This window comes from Toxotes jaculatrix, chromosome 9 (assembly GCF_017976425.1).
Source record: "Toxotes jaculatrix isolate fToxJac2 chromosome 9, fToxJac2.pri, whole genome shotgun sequence".
Lineage (NCBI taxonomy): Eukaryota > Metazoa > Chordata > Actinopteri > Toxotidae > Toxotes > Toxotes jaculatrix.
The window spans coordinates 17,146,180-17,169,345 of record NC_054402.1 but is presented as its reverse complement, the minus strand read 5'-3'; the positions used below and the strand labels follow the sequence as shown (position 1 = coordinate 17,169,345).

Below are 23,166 nucleotides of genomic sequence, written 5' to 3'. Positions count from 1 at the left end.
AGTCCACATCGAAGGCAAGACTCAATTCAGTCGAGGTCACTGTGTGATACCAGGCTGCAGTCCAATATTTTTTTTATCATTTACAGTGACAAACTTGCTAACACGACCGACCAGAACCCATGGGCTCAAGCTACAAAACAGTGACAGTAAATTGCATTACTGCTCTTTGCAGATGATTTGGTTTTGCTGTCTCCATCAGAATCAAGATGCAGACAGCAACACAGAGGTTAAAAAAGGACATCATTAAACTCATGGCAAGAGAAGTCTCATTGGTTCTGTTTGCAATTCAAGCAACATAAAGAAGCAGCGAGGAGTCATTTTGTGTTGCACTGCCCTTAGGGAGACAGGTAAAATCACTTTGTCAAAGATGGCCCTGTAATAGCTGTAGCCATGATTTATCACTGGATAGAGTGTTCAGACATGTAAAAAAAATGTCAAGAGTCCTGACGTCAATACATTTGTATTCACAGTCTGTGCCAATGAGATGTGGTGGTAGTAGTGGAAAGACTGTTGAAAGACTGACTACACATGAATGACCAGAACAGAACCGAGCACAGAACCGAACTAGTTCATCTTTACTTGCACCACTTCCAGCAGACCTAAAATGTGTCTAGTAAGCAGAAAGCATAGGCTCCTAACGCAAATCTTCTATAGTGGGCAGTAAAATGGAAGGCAATGCTGCCTGTCACTCTCTGCAACCAAAACATAAGCTGCGCTGTTGTATGGTCAGTATGCCTGTACTAGTACTGAGGTATTGACCAGAGTAGAGTCAGCCCCAGCTGTGCTTGCAGACTGTGGTGGAGGCAGTCATGAGGAAGTAGCAAACCACCTTGAGAAATCCACTAATCTGCTTAAAGCATTGACTTTAAGAACAGGATGACACCACTGCAGTGAGAAAGGATCACAACCCATGCCAAAGTCTAAAACACTGCTGCTTACACGTTTTATCTCTGTAGCCGTGGACCAAAAACAGCTTGTGTTGGTCAACTGTGGTGACCGAGGAAGGGCAGTAAGAGAAGATCTTGAAAACTTTTCCTTTTGTGATTACTTTTGCTAAAGGTGTGACTGAGGTCTAGACTGTAGATGGGTGAAGATGATTGGCTACGTATATTAAAAAAAAAAAAAATTGCCAAGTAAGGAAATGCAGTTATTGTGATATGTATGCATTTGTGATGTGTTTTTTAAGCCTTCCCTACTGTCTGTCACTGTAAAGAAATGAAAATCATATACAAATCATCAAGACTGTTCGCACACTTATCTTGTTTGCTTTGGTTTAAAGGAACTCCAGTGCATTTGCCCATTTTGGTGCAGTTTGATTGGAAGGGTGTGAAAGCAGTGAAAGCTGTCCAACTCTGCTGCAAACAACTGGACAGAGAGACTTGAAAAGGAGGGTCTTAGTCCACTTTGAAGCAGAGACTGGTGCAGTTTGTGATCTGTAAGCAAACACACCAACCACAGGATTCTATAATAACAGATATATGATTTTAACATAAATTCAAAGGCTAAATTATTATTAAATCTATCTGCTCATTTGATGACCATGCTAACATACTGTATATGCACATCAGCACAAGTGTGCTGTACTTTTATCCTATTCCACATACCTTGGCCATTCATTAAATTCATTAAAAACTGCACGGCATAGCAATCCCACATTAATCCCCCCTTTAATATTGCTGTACAAGTTGTCTCTTTTTCGTCCTCTGTTCCAATTTTTCACACGTGGTGGATTTGCAGTCTAATAATACTAATAATGCTCATAATGACTTAGTTCTTCCTGAGCTCTTTATGACACCAGAGGAACATAAATATACACATAAGAACTGACACATTGACGTGCTGCATGACTAGATGTCAATCACTGGAATGTAATTAACCCACGCAGGTCCTGATTATGTCCTCACAGTCTGCGTAACTTCATGTTTACTCCTCCGAATACGTGAATGAATCAAACTACAGTTTTGAACGCACTCCAGAATTCACTTGGATGGGAATACGCTGCTGTAAGAAACAGGAAAGTTAAAAGATAGGCAGCATGTAAGAAAGTAAGAAAAGCACTATAGCCCAAAAGACTTTGGGAACAGATGGTGTCAAAACATCCCTGCTGAGTCTAGAAAGCAAGAAAATTAAGACATCCAAAGGTATTTTTTTAAGAGAGTTGCTGGGTATGTAACTGTTTCAAATTTAATTTCACTAATCCTCTGTCTGGTGATGAACACTATTCTACAGAAGATCAAAGTATGAGCATTCTAACATATTTATTGGACCATAAAACTAAATTTGAATCTCAAGAGGGAACCTCCCTAAACACTGGTTCAGCAGCATACTGCCAGCTGAGAGTTCTGTGAAGCCAACTCCAGCCAGTGCCCCCTGTCAACTTCACCATGTGCTGCCAGAGACCCAGCTGGTCCAGCCAGACAGACACCTGAGAGCTGCAGGAGGTTGCCAACAGGCTGCAGTATCTGCCCTGATGTAACCCCCTAACGAGCACTACTGTAGGCAATGTCTATCCATCATATAATTCTCACCCAGCTTAATTAGTGTATTAATTTGGCATCATTTCTTTTTGGCAGTGATGTTTCCACAAAATTTCTTCAGTATATAAATAAAAAAAATGTCTTTATTATTGATTCTTCTTGTACGTAGTTGCTTGTCTTCTTATTTTGGCAGAAGTATTCAAAGTGAGTTATCTTTGTTAGCTTGTCCTGAGAAAGTATTCCCACCCATAAGTTTTTTGAGTGCTTCAGTAAAAACACCATATCCGCTCAGATCTGGAAGCTATTACCAGTGGATTAGCAAAAAATATCAAACTTTGATCATATCCTCATCCTACAGAAGAAAACTTTGAGCAGAGAAGTTGGTCTTGTGTGGAGAATCAGAGATTGGTACCCAAATCTGCTAACACTGACTCACTGACTTTCCAGACTCTACACAAACACTGACAGTGCTGCCTGTCTTATTAAACACACGGAGGCATGTTTTACTCTTATGATAACAAATAGAATATGTGCATGTTGAGATGAATGCATTTACACCTCTTCTTTTTGTGACTATATTAGGGTCAGGGTTAGAGTAAGAGATGAAATGAAAAAAGATGACATCATAAAATAAATAAATGCAAACACCATTCGTTATACTATTTGAAGTTATTGGGTAAGAACATGCACAACACAATTAGGCATTTTAAATATATGAATGTGAACTACAAGCAGCAGTTTGGAAATATCTTGAAACAGCAGATCTCACCATAGCCTGCAGGTATATACGTAATATACCATTAAAAATCTCAATTACTACTATGAGACAGTGGATGGAGGACAGGAAAGCCATGTGAGTGAAGGGGAATGTTTAAGATCAGCTGATTGTCTGAACAGCAAGGTTGGTCAGCAGAACACTATAATGTGATAGTCTAAACTAGACTTTACTAGAACTGTATCCCAGGGTAGGAAGGTTCAAACTCTTCCCAGATTGTGAAGCTTTGAAGTCAGTCTTGTAGAGCTTGCTCCTCAAGAACTGTCTGCCAGCCACCTGAATTTTACAAGGCGAACAAATGAATAGCACTGTCTGCATGTAAGTGGTGTGAAAAGTGATTTAAAAAACGACTATATTGCTGCATGTGGCTCAAAGAAAGAAGGAGAAGAAACACTTAGGAGTGCCAGCATGTGTGAGCTCTTAAAAACAGAATTTGATATAATCTCAAATGTAGCACATTCAGTCTTATGGCAGCCGTGTTTGCATACTTGAAGGGGGAAACCCAAAAAAATCTAAAAAAAAATACACCTCACTTGACTGTGCAAAGATGGGTCAATGATGCTAAAGTGATGTTAATAAGATTGACATGGCTGATGTGATGATTTGATACTAGAGCTTTCATGACAGGGAAAAAAGTGATAACTAACAGACTGTCATCTTACTCAGAGGAGACAGCACTACAAAATAGCATACGTAATCAATAGTTCTGAAAACTAAATTAAATCCTGAAATATTACAGGAAGTCAAACTAATTTGAAGAGGATTATGTCTGGAGCTACCGGATCCAGAGAATAAAGGAAAAATTTAACCCTACGATGAGTCATGAACACTGAACTGGAGGTGCTTAAATTTCAGCTTTTAAGCATTGCTGTTTGTGAATGTGCATGTGCATGTGTATGTATATTTGTGCATGTGTGTGCGTGTCTGTGTGCGTGCACGTGTCTGTGTGGACACACTTGTGTGTGTTGGTCTGTTGAGGTGTGTAAATGTCAGCCTGTCAGAGCAGACGCGACAGTGAGAGCAGGTGTGTTGTGACAGACAGGTGTGACATTTAACTTTAGTTTTTATACCTGAAACTCCATCCATCTCTGTCTCACACACACACACACACATACATAAACCCAGAGACATTAACACGCGCACACACATTAGACTCTTGTATACATTTTAACACATTGTGTTTTATTACGGAATAACTAGCATTATCACTGCAATACATACCTAATTTTCCTATTTACAGACTACATTTGTGTCAGTAAACAGAAATATACACATCCTTTCATTCGCTCACTTAGTCAAGAATTACATAATCACAGCTCTGAGCTGCATCTAAACTGCAGCATTTTATACTTAATCTGTCTGGAAAATATGAAATCACTCACACTCATTTAAAAAGATTTTAGAAATCCATCTGGTGACGTGGCAACGCATTTTTCACTTTAAATGCTAAAATTAACGATACTGGGTTCGAATACGGACCAGGGCTACTCAGTGTGCTTCCGTGGGTTACCTCCCGGTACTCTGCCTCCCCCAGACCCTTAAGAGGATAAGCAATATAGAACATGGATGGATGCAAAAATTACCCCAAGTCTAAAGCCTGGATGTTTTTAGCAACATTAAAAGGTTATAAGTTAATTTTTTAGGTCATCTGAGGGTATATGGTACTACTACATTCTGCAGTGTGTAAGGCCAAAGCAGTATTAAAAGTACAACATCTGTCTTTCCCTCTACTTGTGTTGCCTTAGCAACACAGGCGTTAGAATGACTTAGGTACGTGATGCTGCCTCAGCAGAAAAGGGTGAGAAAACATTACCTCTGGTGACACCAGACAACATGGCCTTATCATCATCTTCTGAAGGTGTGAACAACAGCAGCAGATTGTGTTGCTTCCACCTTGCTAAGGCAACCTTGCAATATGAGTGGTAATCAATCCAAATCACATCATGCTCTGCGCCAGGGTCAAAACTATGGTTACCATACAAGGGCACAAAGGGCAGTAACTGATGAGAGCATGAGTCAACAGAATCATCTATGGCAGTGTTGATAAAATAATTTCACAATGCAGTGAGGTAAACTCTGTAGCTGCTCTGGACCTTTCAATCAGATCACATGAAGTTCCTCAGCAAATGGAGTTTCCTGGTTACCGTGGAAATATAGACGTTGAAATTTATATTACTTTGACTGATTAAACTTCTCGTGCATGTTTGCTTAAAATTAGGATTACAGGTTACATTTCACAAAACAATCTCACCACAAAGGCTACTCAGTAGCTGTCTTTTTTCTTTTTTTGTTACCATTACTTTCTGTAGTACAATGTAGTATAATGACTTCTATTTTAAAAACATAGTTACAAAATATAGCATAAATTTGAATTTAAAAAACTGCTTTACAGTTTAAAAACACCTTTAAGAACAGGGTATTCTCATTCAAAGGAAGCCTTGAAGATTAAATCATGCAGAGAATATTAAAGCAAAATCAATATCTTCCATGTCCAAGTGTCTTACAAGTTAGCTTATCATATGTCAGTGTCTTTCCAAAGCAAAGCAAATTTCTCATGTTGCTGTGGTTGACAAGCTTGTGTTGGCCTGTTGGTGGTACTACCAGTGGCATACAAGCCAAAGTCTCAGTTTGGGAGAGGAACAGTAAAGCTGGTTTGGAATGCCGCCGCTAAGACAGCTAAGCCATTCAGATGCTTCAGCACCAAACCTGACACCACCATAATGGGAATTATAGAGGGATACCACACAAATCTGGGCTGTAGGAAGGAGGAAAGCAGCTAAGAACGATGGAGAATGTATCGTATGCGTGTGTGTGTTTGTGTGCATGGTAAACACAACGTATGTTCACAGGTAGAATCAATGGTGTGTAAAAAGGGAAATACAATATGTTTGCCTAATGCTACAGATGTCTGATATCTGTTATGCTTCTTCATAGTTACTCTCTTTTCAGATTATCTTTCTCATGTAATCCCAGGGCTCTATGTGCTGAACCTCAAGAATGCGGTATGTGTGTGTGTGGAGCAGTGTACTTACAGACATAGTATGTGTATGCATTAGTGTGTCTGTGTGTGTGCAAGCATTGACCAAGTTTGTTGTAGAGCCAGAAACCTCTATTTTTAAGGGCATTAAAACCTCAGTACATTTGGTTGGCTCACAAGTCTGACACCTTGGTACAGCAAGTGCTGAAGGGCTGAAAAAGTGGCTCTAGGATGTAATTAGCTGTACTGTAATTGTGAAAAGTACCTGTAAAAAGTAATTAGCTAAATTTGCACATAGGCAACTCCACACTCAGCAGACACTATCAAAGAATTCAATAGCTCCATTCCCTCTGCAGACAAAAAATGGAGCACATACACCAAGGCAAGGATGTTGGGGAGTGGAAAAAAAGAAAAAACTGATAGCAGCATCATATTTTGGAATAAATTGCATCCTGTTAGGTGTGAACATTACATGTTTTCAGTGTGGTGTTGTAACGCTGTGTGTAGTGACATCCAGGTACACGCTCAGTCTTTTGAGGACCAGTTGAGCATCATGTCAGTGTCACTGTGAACCTGAAATTGCTGCTGACCCTGTTGTCCATGCTCAGCTTCAGTTAACATTTCCAGAGGGGCACTCAGGTATAACCTGAGGCACAAATAATCTTAAAGTTTTGCCAGGAACATGACAGTTCTGTAGTTCTTTTTTTTTTTTTAAATAGCCTGTGCAGTCTTCACATCCCCAGCCAGCAGAGTATGTTTTGGATGAAGTGAAACAGGATGTAAAAAGTGTTAGAGGATGTAGGGGGTACATAAATAGACATACTGTATCTGTCATGCTACAAAGCTCAGCATGCTGCTGAGGTAGTTAGCCAGATTCCACATCTGTTTCAATGGGAAGTGTCAAGGCAAGATAAATGATCGATCAGCGTGCTGCTGTATGAGGTACGGGCAAATATATCATACCTTAATCATTTTAATTGGCCTTAACTGTAAAGGTCAGTGAAATAAAACTCCTGAGGCTGATTAATTGATGGCAACTCTTTGAGAAGGTGACATTTAAGAGTATTGTTTTTTACCTTGTGATGTACACTTCTGCTGCAGTAATGAAACAGTAAAGGAAAGATCGCTGAAAAAATTATGCAATTTTAACAGTTTTAATGTGGGATTTCTCAAGGGCTGCATATTTTTCTGTTGAATTTTATCCCATTCAATGTGAGCAGGCAGCTAGGTGTGCACAAAAATGTCCTTTAGTCAAACAAAACACATCGCCAAGTCTCAAAAAGTGTGCTGTGTCAGAACTAGTTCAAGTAATTTCCAGCTGAATGCATCCTGTGTATGCATGCACAGACACACACAGGCTTTCTAAGTGCTAAGAGTTTTCAGACTTGAGCATCATTTATTGAACTTCTTCCCACAGGGAAAGGAAGGAGACATCCCACTTAACCCAGGGCAGGTCTCACCCCAGAACTAAGTCTTACCAAATCACAATTGAGAATTTACACTTGAGACCAAGTCAACAGCTTCATAAAACTGATACGCGCCTACAGTGAGTAATTTTGACAAGCATAATTTTGTGTTGCAAATTAACCAAATACTCATGAACACATGATAATCACTGCAAATAACTGCAGGTGGCTGTTGTGAAGGCTGTTGTGAAGTGAAAATAAGCTTCGCACTGAGGGTTCATTTATATAAAAAAGAAAATACAACAAAACATTTTTAAAAAGTCTGACTTGGAAACACTTTCGGGTGATTTGGAATTTGTAGAATAAATACTAGGCTAATTGTGGCCTAATAATTACTTTGTAAGTTCTAAATAGACATTTGCATTTAAAAAAATATATATAACCTTTGCAAGTTTAACACCCATCTCAATTCTTTGATGTATTTTCTTTCTCTATAAATAACCACATTATCCATTAAACTGTGTGAGGAAAGACTTTCAGAACAGGGGCCTTAGATTGCATTTTTATTTTATTGTGTCTACCATCTTTCTATTTCTTACCCCCTCAGGCCATGGTGAAAATCAAGTGTGACAGATAACAAATGTGACTTCACATATTGTTAAAATGAAAGGATCTCTCTCAGTGGTAGTAATCCTTTTAAGTGATGAATGCAGTGTTTACAAGACTTTTTAAAGTGTTTTTTTTATAATGCAAGTCCTTGGGGGGTAAAAAAACAGGACTCTGGCTAATTAACCTTTCAATCATTAAACGATACTCCTCTCTTTCATGGTTGTCACCCTAAATTCTCTTAAGCCCAATATCAATATGTTCCTTATTATCTTTCAATAAAAAACCCTCAACAGTCTAAGGAGGAGGACCTCACTTTGCTTATCCTCTACAGAGGTTTGTTGGGGTGTTTTTAGCTTCTTGTACTGCTTGAGATGAGTTGTGAGCCACTGACACAATGGGCCCAGAAAGCCCAATTTACTGTACTGCCGTACACTACTGTATACTGACTACCATTTTAAAACCCCACCTCCACCCCAGCATTCACTTGTTGACACTGACTTTGAGTTTCCCTGGAGTAGGTTTAGCCAGACTAAAAGCTTAATGTATATCCAATCTCAAGCCTTTAAATGTGCGTATGTGTGTGTGTTTGCGCACAGGCACGCTTCCAAATGTCAGGGAATTAAAAGGCTTGACAACCCAGTCTTTGTGCATTATTTGTTGTTATGTATTCATTCAGGCAGAGACAGTCTGATAAAACAGACCTCTTATTTAAATATAATAAATATAATAAAGACTATTTTTTCACTTGATTCATATTGTTAAAAGATCATATTACCGCTCTTATTTTCAAGATCCAGAACCAACATGATAATACACAAAGACACAATGGATGCTACCTTAAAGTTTACATACAGATGCTAACTCTAGTTAGTCTTGCAACCTAGATCTCCCTTAAAGCAAGGTTTGGCAAGCAGCGGCCTAGTTTGTCAGTTTTTTGTTGTTCCCTAAAAGCATTGTGGCTAACTGGCTTCCATGACTAATTGGTCAAAAAGTATTTCATTGTCAAAAAGTTGCAAATGTGACCCACAAATACTGACCAAAGGCTCAGAAATGTGAAACATGCAACATCCTACAATCTGAACAAGGACACTCTCATTAGAGACTCCAACTTATCAGAAGTTCAAAGTATTGTTTGAACCCACAAGTTCAAACGATGGCTAAGAATCTAGTGTTTTGTTTTTGTTGTTATTTCACCTCATTACTGTTGGTGTGTAGCAAATAAAAACACAAATCCATGTATTCAACTTACTGTGCTGATGATGTGAGACAGCATTGCACCCCCATCGTCAACACCACAAGTGCAACCTGACAAACACAGTCCACATTTCTCAACAGCAGAATATGGAGTACATCTCCAACCAGAGAGAGTGTGCTGTTTTTAGTGTTTTACTACACCCCCGTCATTCTCATTCCCACTTTACATTCAGCATTTGTTGGTCTCTCACAAGTATATCGCAATTTTATGAAAATATATGTTACTGGTCTAAGATTAGGATTTATTTCAGTGGGTTATGTTCACCCAGTACTCTGGTCCAGAGCATGATATTTCAACATCTCCTGGTGAAACTGCCATGAAATTAACTTCAAATATTCATCGTCCCCTGAGGAAGAATACTAATGTTTTTGTAGCCCCCGTGACCTTTCCCGCTATTGTATTAACAGGCCAAATTTTCCACTCGTAGATTCCTGTGAAAATGAATTGTTATTGAATGCACTGATGCTTCCCAAAGGATGAAGCATTTTCATTTTAGACACTTCATGGTTTTTACTGTACTGGCATTAAATGTCAGTACAGTGAATCATACCTGGTTACTCCTGAATAGAACAGAAATGGAAAATGGAATATTTCATTTTCCTAAACCAAGCCTGTGGTGCCCATTTTCAGTACATCAACACAGAGCATCAACACAAGGAAACTCTTGTTATCCATAACTACTGTAGCCCATTGGCCAGATTTTGCTGAAAAGATATTTTATAGTGTCTTTTTGTATTTTTTTTCTTTAAATTAATATATGCAGTGGTGATTGAAGTAGAGAAGTAGCCACGGGGAGGGAAAGAGAGAATGATGTGAAGAGCAAAAATAAGTAGAAGTATTGGAGAGAGGGAGGGAAGGTGGGGGTGACCGGCGAATTCTCATTGGAGTTCTATAATTACTTCATGCCATTAGACCTGCAGTCTATAATTAACTACCTACTGGGATTAGCGTGAGCAAAGTCACTGGGAGAGGGACGAGATAGAGAGACAGAAAGAAAGAAAAAGCAGAGGAAAGAGAGAGAGAGTGAGAGAGCAACATAAACAAAGAGAGGGTGGTGAGTTATAGGTGAGACAGAAGACAGGAAGAGAAATAGATATAGAGAAAGGGAAAGCAAGAGAGTGAAGGCTAATTTTTGTATTCACTGAGTACAGAAATTAGATAAGTCTAACTAGCCAGTAAATTGATTGTATTTATGCTCATAATCTCTGTGCTAGAGTCTTTGTGTTGACGACAGACCCAGAGGGTAATAAAGATTTATTACTTATTTGTTTGTTTGCTATGGTACAGTTTGGCACTGGCTCAAATATTTCATTTTGAAGAAATGAGTGATGCTCTTAGTGAGTTCATGGAGGTGGGATGATGGACTTGAAGATAGACCGTGAGCTCTCCTTGATGTTGGTGATGGTGCATGGAGGAATTCGGAGGAATCCTGAAGCATAATGGAGCGAAATATTATGGTAATCATAAAGGGTGCATCTGGATACAGTTTATGACAGGGCTGCAGTGATTTGCCTTGAGGAAGGAAGAGAAATTAGCATTAAATGAACAGGAAAAACCTGTGACAAGGACAAGTTGTGCTAATTCCATAAAATGTTTGGTAAAAACCAAAGATTATGCTGATAGAAAATAATCATATGAGCATGAAACCATGATTCAAGGGCCATGGCGGAATAATGCACATTTGAGCTAAATCATTGCTCAAGGCTGCTCCTGAAAGAGCTAAAACGGGTTAATTCAATATTAAGTACTTCATGAGTAGTTATATTATTCCAATATTTTAAGTTTCCATCTCATTTAACTAATACTAAATGCTTAGTACATTCCTTACGCTTGGTAAACAAACTTTATTTGCGCTGTAAGAGCCTTCATGGGTTAATGCCAGTGTGTGTGTGTGTGTGTGTGTGTGTGTGTGTGTGTGTGTGTGTGTGTAAGAGAGAGAGAGAGAGAGAGAGAGAGAGATGGACATGGGAAGACAGTCGGGGAGCAAGGGGGCAGAGAAAGACAGAGAGAATTAGTGTGTGTGTTGAGGTGTGACTGCCCTGCTCTACTTGACTAATGAGCTGGTGTTAACTCAGAGGAAGTCAGAGCTCATTCTGGCTACGCTTGACCCCTGTGCTAACACTAACGCTGTGTGACAGCTACATATACACTGACTGCCACCATCAACCCCCAACTCTATTCATTAACTGCCTTGGACTGAGTGTGGGTATGATTTTGTGTGGGTATGCATGTCTGTATGTACCTTGCACCAAAGTATATCTGACCAAGTCATTTAATCTTGCCATTTCATACTGAGTCTTAAAACTGCATTGTTTTAAGTTAAGTCAAAGCAATGCCTAACCGAACTGGTCAGTCCTACATTCGCCATTGAAGTAGTTGAGCAACATTTTAACAATTTTGCTTCTGAGAGAAGAAGTGTATTTGTTTAGTCACTTTGATTATAGTGCAGCCCGTAAGCATTTGGACATTTACACGTATACGCTCTGTGCTTCAGTACATTCAATTTAAAATAAAATATTGGATACTGCATTGAAGTGCCAAGTCTCAGCTTTAATTTTATGCAATGGCAAGTGCAGAGCACTAGGTCTTGGGTGCATTCACTGTGTGGGCGTTTCCAAGTGCACCTGTTAATTTGGGTCATGTAGGTGCAGCAGTGCAAAGTGCAAAAGGGCTGACTCAGGTGGAACATAAATCAGTGGGTGTGGTGATTAATTAATTCCCTTTTAGCCAGTCACATCACTGATCTCATCGCTCTGAAACAGCTGTGCCAATCACAGTGATGCATAACAAGAACAGCTCAACAGATGGAAAGAGGGTCTCCAGGAAATTATATTGTTGTCTGGATGGTGAAGAATGGCACAGTGTGATCACACGGCACCTCAAATCTGCAGCCAGAGAAAGATGCTGTGGGGCTTTTATTTAACTTGTAAAATAATGAGAGGATTAAATAATAAAATATGTTAATGAGGCCATCTATATGACCAAATTAATCCAACACTATTGAAGTTTCATTTCTTTTCTATCTCACATAATAAATGGTTACATCATACCATTTAATGTGACACAATAGTGCACAGTAATACATTTCAGGAATAAAATATAAAGTGATAATTTTGACACCATTTGAAATGAGGCAATGACACACAGAATTAATGATGAATAATATGTCATTGACATATAAATATTGTGTAGTGTTAGTTTATAGCTGTCTGCTGTCATTTGCACCTTAATAAAGGTAAACGCAGTGGAGAGCCGTATGTCATAGCGCTACACTCTGACGCAGCACTTCTTAAATCAGAGTGTGCAGGTTTTTCAACATATGTGTCCTTCTGCCTTCAGATGGCTGCAGGGATTTAATGAACTGAAGGAGAAGCTTTTAAAACAGAGTAATGCAGATGTGGACAACAGATACTGTAAGAATCACTTGCACCAATTTATAGATAAATGCAGACTGATTTATCAATGTTCCTGCTTTAAACACGATAAATGTTAGTGTCTATGCCAATTAGTTAAAATTATTTACATTTGTTGTACATTTTTGAAATGGCAGCAGATTGACTCTGTGCCAGAAGCAGACATTCTGAGATGTCTATTCTGAGTGTAAAAACACATTTTCCACCAAAATACCAACAGCTCGCTTTGTGCACCGTGCACTCTGCTCTTGGCACCACAACACCACACATACAGACCAAAGGAAATTTCAAGATACCTTTAGTCTGGTCTTCTGCAGGTGGGATGCAGCTCAGTCGGATAGAAATCAGGTGACTGACTTGGCCAGTCAAAGATATTCCACCTCTTAACCCTGAAAAGCTCTGTGGCTGCTTTGGCCATATGTTTAGGATTGTTGTCCTGCAGAACTCTACCGGTTTCTTTTTGTATGTGTCTGTGAACTGTAGTCTGGTCTTTTCGCTCCTGAGGCATCTGAGCTTATGGTCGTTAAGACTTCTCTTGATCTTTGACAGGGAAACATGTACGCCTACATCCTGGAGGGGATTCTTGACTTGTTGTGCAGTCATAAATGGTTTTTCTTCATCAATCTTTTTTTTTTCTTTTTAGAATGCGCCCATTGTTGATTTTAGCAAACCAACTACCTTTGATATCTCTCTGACAGGGTTTTGCTTTTGTTGAGCCTCATTATTATCTTCTTCACTTGCATGGTCACCTCTGTACTCTTTATATGAACAGTAAACTTGACCTCAATCTAAAGGGCAACTCTCAACTCTGAATCGCATCCTTGTGTGCTCTTTTTATACATGAACTAATGTTGAAATGACACACAGCTGTGCACGAAATTTTTAGTAACCAAATGTTCAGTGACTTTTGGACCCTTGCAATTTGGGCTCTGTATGTTAAAAGGGTTATATATCCTGTTGAATTCTCTCTATACTAATGTAAACCTACTCAAATTAAAGCTGAGACCTCACCTTTAAAGGTGGTGTCATTTTATTTCAAAATGAATGTGCTGAAGCACAGAGCCTCAAAAACAAAACGCATAACTGTCCAAACACTTACGGTCTGGACTGTACTCCTGTTTTTTTTTTTTTTTTTTGGGAGGGGGGGGGGGGGTTGTTTTTTTTTTATTTTATTTTATTTTGTAGCCAATTTGTTTGGTTTTCAGGGATGTTCAGACTTTTAAAAAAGCTTTGAAATTGCAGGTGACAGTGATAGTTCCCTACAGTTTTAGTCACAAAGCAAGGGGCCAAACAGGAGTTTCCCTCTGGTCATTAAAGACGCACTTTATTTCTACCACATGAATGCTGTGAACTTTGAGATAGCTGGCAGGAAAGCCTAAGGCTAGAGGCAACCTGCCATTTACTGTGAGACCCTCTCATCAAACGATTGTAGCCTGGGCAAAGGGGGAAGCCCTTCCACTGAATAACTGTGGGAGAAAACTGAATTGAATGGCTTGTATTTGAGAGTTTACTGCATTATATTGAAATTGATTTCTAAGATTTTGCGTGTCCACTCTGACTTAAATGATGGCAGACAAACTATTAGAGACATCTACCAATATTGTGTTAAACAGGTGAACACGATTACCATCCACAGCCTCTAAAATGACCAGAGTTGAAACAAAATGTTTCTGAAAGTCTCAACAAAATGTCAGTATCATAAGGTTCACAAGGATTGCTTTTGTATTAGAAAGTCAGGTTAGCCAGCTGGACCTATTTGGCAACCTAAATACATTTATACTGCAATAATACTGAATGGGGTCAAATAGATAAACAGCAGACAGGGAATTCCAATGGAAAACTTTACAATTTCCTGTAAGTTTGTAAAGCAGTGAATATGAGTAGTTAAACAATATGCATAGAGGGCAAGTATGGTACATTGTTGTGAATTCATAGCTATGAGTCCCCTGGTATTGTAGTAGGTGGTCGCCTGTAATAGCCCTGACAGGGGATTGCTGTCAGTGGTGTGATCTGATGAGCTGCTAGTCATGGTCCATATGGCAGTTTCTTGTTTCCCTTGTGTGCCACAAGTGTTCACTGTGCATGGTGCTGCAGTTGTAATGCAATGACACTGCTGCTGGTCTGTGAGTTGTGAGGCATCACTGTCACAATACATGGATACTGTACGTACGAACAGACAGCACGACTAAATGACTTAGAGCGAGAGAAAGACAAAGAGGGAGACAGATAGCAAGAAAAAACTGTGACAGATATACAAAGAGGCATTCATACGAGCAGTCAGTTGTTTGATGATAACTTGTGTCATAACTTTTGCCATATGCTTTGTCATATCTCTCTCTTCTGTACCATGGGACAGCTGTATGGAAGCTGGGGATACATAACGATCAGGCTATACATATGGGAGCTGTCTGTTCTGGATATCCCTTGGCACATCAAAACTACGGAATCTACTGAATCGTCTTTCCATTGCTGAATAGTCAGTGAGGAGGGGTAAAGACTTGAATAAGTGTACAAGATGTACCCGTGGATGGATGTATAGATATGTGGATCGAAAATGATGGAGATCAAAGTGTGTCATGGAGTCAAAGTAGTAGGACACATAGGGTAAGCTATGTTTATCTAAATACAACACTGGACTCCAAGTTTTGTACTTTTAACACAAATGACTTTTCCACCTTTACTTGGGACCTTGACATGGTAAGATTAGTTCACAGAACTAAGATGGCCTAAACTTTAAAATTACAGGATGGTGATCAGCTATCAACCTTGGCAAATGCTAAGCTGATGACATTGCCACACCTTAAGTATCGAATAGTAAATGCTAAACATCTGTCCTGCATTTCTCCCAACTCATTTCCTTTCTTTATTCCCTTCCTGGCTTTCAACTAACCATTTATCCACCTATTCTCTGCTCCCTTTTTCCTCACCTGCCCACAGTCCCAACAGACAATTTTTATGCATATTTATTCATAACTCCCCTGCCAATCAAAGACCTGCGATGCAAAGTTCAGCAAGAGTGAAATACCGCTAAAATCCAAACATCTCTAGGCTGCATTTGCATAAAGCCAGAAATAAGCTCTGGTGTCAACACACGCCTGATTGGTGACACCTCTCTCAATTTGGGAAATGACATTCATTTTATGTGGAACTTTGAAGGCTCTTACAAGGAACAGTGCACATTCTATAAATCCATTTAAGATGACTATACTTTAGGAGTGCAGACAGACAGTATTAGGATGTATTGACTAATCATATATACACACACACACATATGTACACATATATACATATACGTGTGTGTGTGTGTGTGTATGTATGACTCAGACTCAAGTCATGAATTTGATGACTGTAGATTTGATAAAATAATAAAAGATTTGCAACTCGACAAAAAGTGTGCCGGGAATGAACTGACAATGGATGCAATGAATCAACCCCACGGCAGCCAATCATGCTGCACAAGCAGGATAGAAAGGTGCGTCTGGCAGTGCACACCATTATTCAGACATTAAAACATTCAGGCAAGCAGAATTCAAATTTTTATCTTTTGGCAGTTTAAATGACACATTTCTCGGATTGCAGATTATAGTATACGAGCTGTAAATAGCACTTTAACAGGGACCTATACAGTCACACACACATCCAATCTTGAATGGGCCTCTTTTTTTAGACTTAAGACTGAACTATGATAATGTTTTATTTTCTGCGTACAAACACTGACCAACTACTGATGACCAATATCTGAAATCAGAAAAATTCACTGCAAGAGTGAACCTGAACCAGATGCCAGAGACACTCAAAACTCATTTTAATCAAAGCCTCTCTGTCTTTTTCTTTTCTTTCCCCCAGTACACAGACACACACAGACAAAATCTTTAAACCTCTCCTCTTTGAACAACAGCACCAAGATATAGCCTAGCCTACCATCAAAAACACTGAGGCAACCTGCAGGCTCTTTAAACCTCTCCACACTGATAAAACACAGCCTACAACATTAAGAATAATTAAAAAAAAAAAAAAGACAAATAAATAAATCAAAACACACTCATCAGTGTGTTTTGATGTGAGAGAAACAGATGATAAAAGGAAGAACATTTGTGAGTCATAAGACAAATGAAAAGATGCTGGAGGAATGCTTGATGCATCTGTCAAGCATGGTGGTAGAAATGTGATGGTCTGGGGGGGCTTTGCTGGCGGTGAGGGGTAGATTTTTACAGGACAAAAGAGATCTTGAACAAGAAAGGCTATCTCTCCATGCCATGTCCTGTAGACACTACTTGATTGGTGCCAATTTCCTCCTTCAGCAGGACAATGACCCAAAGCACAGTTTCAAACTATGCAGTCCCCGGATCTCAACCCTACTGAGCAATTGCAGGAACAGCTTGACCATATAGTATGTAAGAAGCGCCCATCAAACCAATCCAACTTATGGGAAGTGCTTCAGGAAGCATGAGGTGAAAATTTCCCAGATTACCTCATAATTTGACAGCTAGAATGCCAAAGGTCTGCAAGACTGTGACTGCTGCAAATGGATGATTCTTTGAAGTACAAAATTATTATTTCTAACCTTGTCAGTGTCTTGACTACATTGCCTATCCACTTTGAATAGTTACCCAGTTGGTAACTGTGATTCAGTATTTGGATGATGTAGCTTGTGAAAAATAAGGTGCAAAAGTCAGTTGTAATCAGCTGTCATCTTAATGTGTCAGACAAATATTTAATATCTTCTGCTGTTTCAGCTCATTTGCTGGTTTTATCATGGGTTATGATCAATAATTGCTCTACCATTCAACACTGCCTTTTCAATCAACATAAAGTACAGATCCCAATTAAATCTCTGGGTTTTAGTTCTTTAGATTTTATAAAATCCTATCTAACCCCAACCTTAGTCACAGGAATAACACCTGATAATTTTCCCTTTAATTGTTATTTGAAAGTAATGAATAACAATTTTAAAAGGCATTCATTATTTTGGTACTGTACACATTGACTATCATTTTTGCTGTCTTGAAATTTAAAATGACAATAATTTGGTGAATGGGTATAATAACTTGCTTTGGACTTGAAATGTGAAATTGAGGACCTGACTTCACTTGAGACTTGTTTTGACTTAGGACTTAATTCGGACGTCTAGGTCTTGCCTCACGACTTGACTTGGGACTTGCAAAACAAGGACTTTGTCCGACCTCTGATATACAGTAAATGTCAGAGCCAGTGACGACATGGTAGCGCATGACATATATTATATGATAAAGGTCAACTTCTCAAGACTGAATCATTTACTGATATACAGCCTTTCAGCGTTTTTCAAGTGATATCAATGGACTGCACTCATTTCAGAACCTCATAATACAGTCAAGAGGAGGGAAAGAGACACAACTGGAGAAAAGTATTGTTTCATGTCCATAATTTTGAGTTACAGATATACTATGGAGACACTTACATGCAATTGGTCTCTTGTGTAAATGTTGTGAATTCACAAACAGCTGCAGAGATTGCAGTATTTGTATTTGTAGTGGTTGTGCAGATTCTAGTGTTTGTGTATGAAATAATATGTATGCAAAACAATTTGTCTCTTCTGTTCTCACCAGTCAGAGAACAATGCTTAATTGAGCTACCAGATGTCCTCAAATAAAAACCTGTAGTCATTTTAAAAAGTTAAATGCAATGCTCATTTATACCACTTTAATTTAATGAATTCAACAATATAATCAAGCTATGTTCAGCACTGTTGTTGTGGATTACTCATCTAAAATATTATTGTCAGTTTGGGTGTATGTGTGCACCCACTTTGTTTTCTCATCTTTTAGTCCTGTTGTTGCATATGATGTGCCTGCAAATGCTTCACTGTAAAAGAAATTAAGTGTTTCTGTCCAATAGAATGCTAGGGGACTTTTAATTTGAAATGCTTTCAGGAAGTGTTTTGTTTTTATTAACAGTGTAATGCATTAACTTAAACAGAACAAAAGTGAGGGATCAAAATGGCCTCATATTAAAATATGATACTATACTGTACGTATCAAACAGATGGAAAGTGCCTGCTCCTGATACAAGCATGCTTCAAGTAAAGGCCTGTTACCCTCTGTAGCTGAGGTAAATTAAGGCCCCTGATACTATTTGAGGAGATACAGTATTTAAACTCTAACTTCATTTGATCTCACGATTCCTTGCTTTTGCAGATTTTTGTGGCAGTTTTGCTCTATCCTGTCCTGCAATTAGATGAATTTAACTGGGTCGACTGTATCTTGAAAAGGAACCGTTATCCCTGAAGGACTGAGACAGTAATATGATAGTCTGACTGCAGCACATTCACACACAGATAGGCACATACTGAATGTGAATATATATACTGCACATTAATGCATACAAAACTGGGCACATAGGCTTAATCCTCTCTTTTCTAGAATATCATGTTTTCATTTATAGAGGTATTTTAAGTACCTTGATCTAAGTGTTGCCGATCCACTGTACTCATCAAGGAAACTGCAGTGGGTCATTTAATTGATGCAACATTTTGGAACAACGTTGCCCACTCACACATCTTCCTGCTGCTCTCAGATTTCAATTAGCAGAGTGTGGTAGCTTTTATACAGGCTTAAAACAGATAAAGGTAATCATGCATCAGTCTGTAGCTCTTCATTGTCGTAGGAGCTTTGGCAGCAGAGAACACAAAAAGAAACAAGAAAAGGTATTTGCACCCTCAACAATATTTGTACAAAGAATAATTTCATATAATTTGATCAAAGAGCATGAAAAGAAAAAGAGATCAAAAATCGGAATGTGGAATTTGGTACTGTTTCAGAGACATGTCAGCAAGTCTGTCTACATTAAAGATCTCAAGTTTGTACTTTTCCTGTAAACATACAGGACCTATTTACTTTGAATTTGAGTTCCAATACTGTGGCAAGTTCAGTTTGTCTTTGATGTGTTTTGCACTGACAAGTACCCAGTAAGTCGGACCACACATTAGTCTGTCATTTTCAGAAACACCTGCAGAAATAGTAAACTCTCCCCTCTCACTTGCTGCGGCGTGGGCATGCACTCATGAAAGTTATGGCCTGACTTTTTTTTCATAGCCATCATTCAGGGTGTGAAACTTTGCTTAGTGATGTTGTGTAGGTGTCACAGCAGGTGTTGGAGCTGTTGGACTTAACCCCTTAAGCCTATAGAGCCCATAAAAGAGTGTAGCATTGGTGAAATAACACCTGTAACTTCAAATGTATTAGCACGTGTCTAACTCCCCTAAGCAACAACTTGGTACTCCATCCTGATGGAGACTAACAAATACGTTAGGTGAAAGTCGTAGAAAGCCTCTTAGTGATCTTTCTGCTCACTGAACTAAGGTTACAATATGTAACCTTTTATATTACCAGTATTTATAAGGGAAGGTATATTTTTGTTGCTGTCTCTTTCTGTTCAGTCTCAGCTTTTGTTTCTTTCTATCTCATTATGCCTTCCTCGTCACAAAAGCATGTACACAGCCACACACCCGCGCATGTCCACACATACTGATCAGACAACTCTCAAAGTAACTCAACACCTCTTTTATCTCTATCTTTCATTCTCTCCTCTGTCCTCCCCCCTTCCTCCAATCCCTCCCATTGCCCCTGTGCCTGCTGTTCATCCATGTGTGATTGATGGAGGGGCGCATCCATCCCTTCCTCCGACACTCAGCACTCTTCTGTCCCCAAAGCCCCTCCATCCTTCTCTCTTACCTGCCGTCACCAGATGGCTCACCACCTGCCTCCAACAGTCAACAAAAGCTGCAATTACCCTTCATGTCCAACAAAGGAAAACTCACACTTCAACAAATGCATAGTGCACACACACACACAAATGCATGAGAGAGCCAAATAAGTAACATACACAGAAAAGTAAACTGTGTGACCATGCACACAGTTACACACACACTTTTATTTTTTTAAATATCAATCATCGTTCATTCTGATCAGATCAGTCTGGCTTTACAAACATTTTGAACTGAAATCCTCATCTACTTTCCCCTCTATTTGATTCATAATCAGTGGGAAATCACCAGACTTGAGCCCATTGAGAAGAAAGCAACACACACATACAGCAGAAAGCAAATGGAACATTCTTCTTTTTGTTCACCATGAACAGCGCCTGACATCATGGAAACACTTCAGGATAACGTATAGGTACTAAGAATAGTGGTAGTGATATCCCTATATTTAACTTGTGAGTTATATGAACCGAGCAAAGCTAATCAAATACAGTTACTTGTTACATGCAGAATCTCACATTCAAACTCAAACAAGTGCACAGAGACACAGGGAGATGCACATTTACATACACACCTACACAGTTGAGTTAATGATGGGTAGAAGAAGAGAGATTTGTTAGAACTACAAGTCTCTGTCCTTATACCATAATGATGGTTATTATTCTGTCATACTGTGACTCTCACTATGCAGGCACGTTACTGACTGCAAGATATTTCCCTCTATACACCATAATTACACGTGATTGATTGTGTGTGTGTGAGAGTGTGTGTGTGTCTCATGGTGTGTGTAGGCAGTTCCCTATTGCTGCTGATAATTACGGTGATGACTGACAGCTGTAATAAACAGAATCACTGGTACACCTACTATATTCTGTTGCCCTAGGCTGCCAGAAATCAAGAAAAAAAATGTGCAAATGGAAATAGCTCTGAACTAAGTATTATCATATACACACACTTTCATGCCGTTATTGAAGTGGAAATGAAAAATAAAATCTGTAGGACCATTGTTCAATGCGATATACATAATCTATATAACCTCTCATTCCTTTACTCTCTACTTCTGAAAAGGTTCATGCTCCCTGACAGTGGCTTAATGCTGTGTGTTCTGTGCTTACAGTACAAGTGTGTAATGCAATACAGCATTGTTTTAATTAGTTGTGCTCATGTCAGATGTGTTGCTTAATTTATGTTTATAATTTATAATTAGACCATTTAAAAGAACAAATTTTCATTATTGGTGTCTTTTTGTCAAAGGTCAGATTCATTTGTTTAAAAAAAGGAATATAATAAATACAACTCAGATTTAAGTTGTGGCAAATATGGCATCTGAATGTAAAAGCAGGGTTTCCCCACAAAGTTATGTGTGTTCTCTTATGTCTGGTTTAGACAATTTGTTAATATAATATTATACATTTAGTAAATTGAATTTGTGGCCCAACCTTTTTCTCACACTTATTGTCACATGTGGGTAGTGTAGTGTTCTGGAAGTTGTGAAGATCTGCATATTTATATATATTAGTCCATCTTAGGCTAGATAATGACCAGGCTGGTGGAGACAGTGGACCAACACGACGGCAACTCGGAAATGTCTAACAGTGACTTCCCAGAGTAGTTTCACAAAGCATGATTACTGGTTAAGCCAGGTTTATTTCAGCAAACCTTCCAAACACCCTTCCAAAAAAACTTTCACAAAGCAGGTTTAACCCTTAGATGCATAAGTGGGGTCAAAAATGACCCCAAGGGTTGTTATTCTTCAAAATCTTTTAAATTAAAAGTATTTATATTTTCATATTCCAGGTATTCCTCATAAAACATGTTTGTGACATGAGGCCATTGCAATTTTAAATTTTTTTTTCACACTTTTCAAGAAATTGCAGTTTTTCTATGACTACCCCACTTTTCCATGAGCGGGGTCAAAAATGACCCCATACATTTCCTATGAAATCTGAAGTTAGCCCAGGAACCTTTGATCCTTATCAACTGTGATTGTCAGTATACACTTACTGTTGCACTTACACATCTGATGCTAGCAGTTTCACCACCAAGGAGGTCATTTCTACACAGCAACATACATGTAAGTATTATCTTCATTTATCTACTTTTTTTTTTCTGAGTATTAGTATTATTGTCAGCAAATTAGCCTATTTTGTTGTTAGCTAGTTAGCTTACTACCAACTACAAAGTAGTTAGTTAGTTACTACAAAGTATGTTTAGTACTGTAATGTATTACTGCATTTATTGTGTGGAGACTCTTACTATATTTTTTTGACTCTTTACTATATTTACTATAACTTCCTTGTAATAAAAGCTAACCCGTTAGGTCGTCTTTTTATGATTACTCAATCGTGTGTGTGTGTGTGTGTGTGTGTGGCTGCGTGCACATGTGTGCGTGCATTTACTTACATACCTACATATTGATTTATAGTTTTGTGTACCATTCAAACAATGTTTTTTTTATGTTTTCTCATCTAGTATCATGACTGCTAGGAGGCCTATTTGGATTCCTGAGGACA

The 23,166-nt window shown here is 38.7% G+C and overlaps 1 long non-coding RNA gene across 1 annotated transcript; it reads left to right on the top strand.

Annotated features, from left to right (window-relative positions):
• The first annotated feature begins 410 nt into the window (after positions 1 to 410).
• LOC121187524 lies at positions 411 to 22,823 on the top strand. The gene is made up of 3 exons (XR_005894597.1): positions 411 to 422; positions 9,927 to 9,932; positions 22,351 to 22,823. It is a non-coding gene; the product is annotated as an uncharacterized LOC121187524 (long non-coding RNA).
• The last annotated feature ends 343 nt before the right edge of the window (positions 22,824 to 23,166 follow it).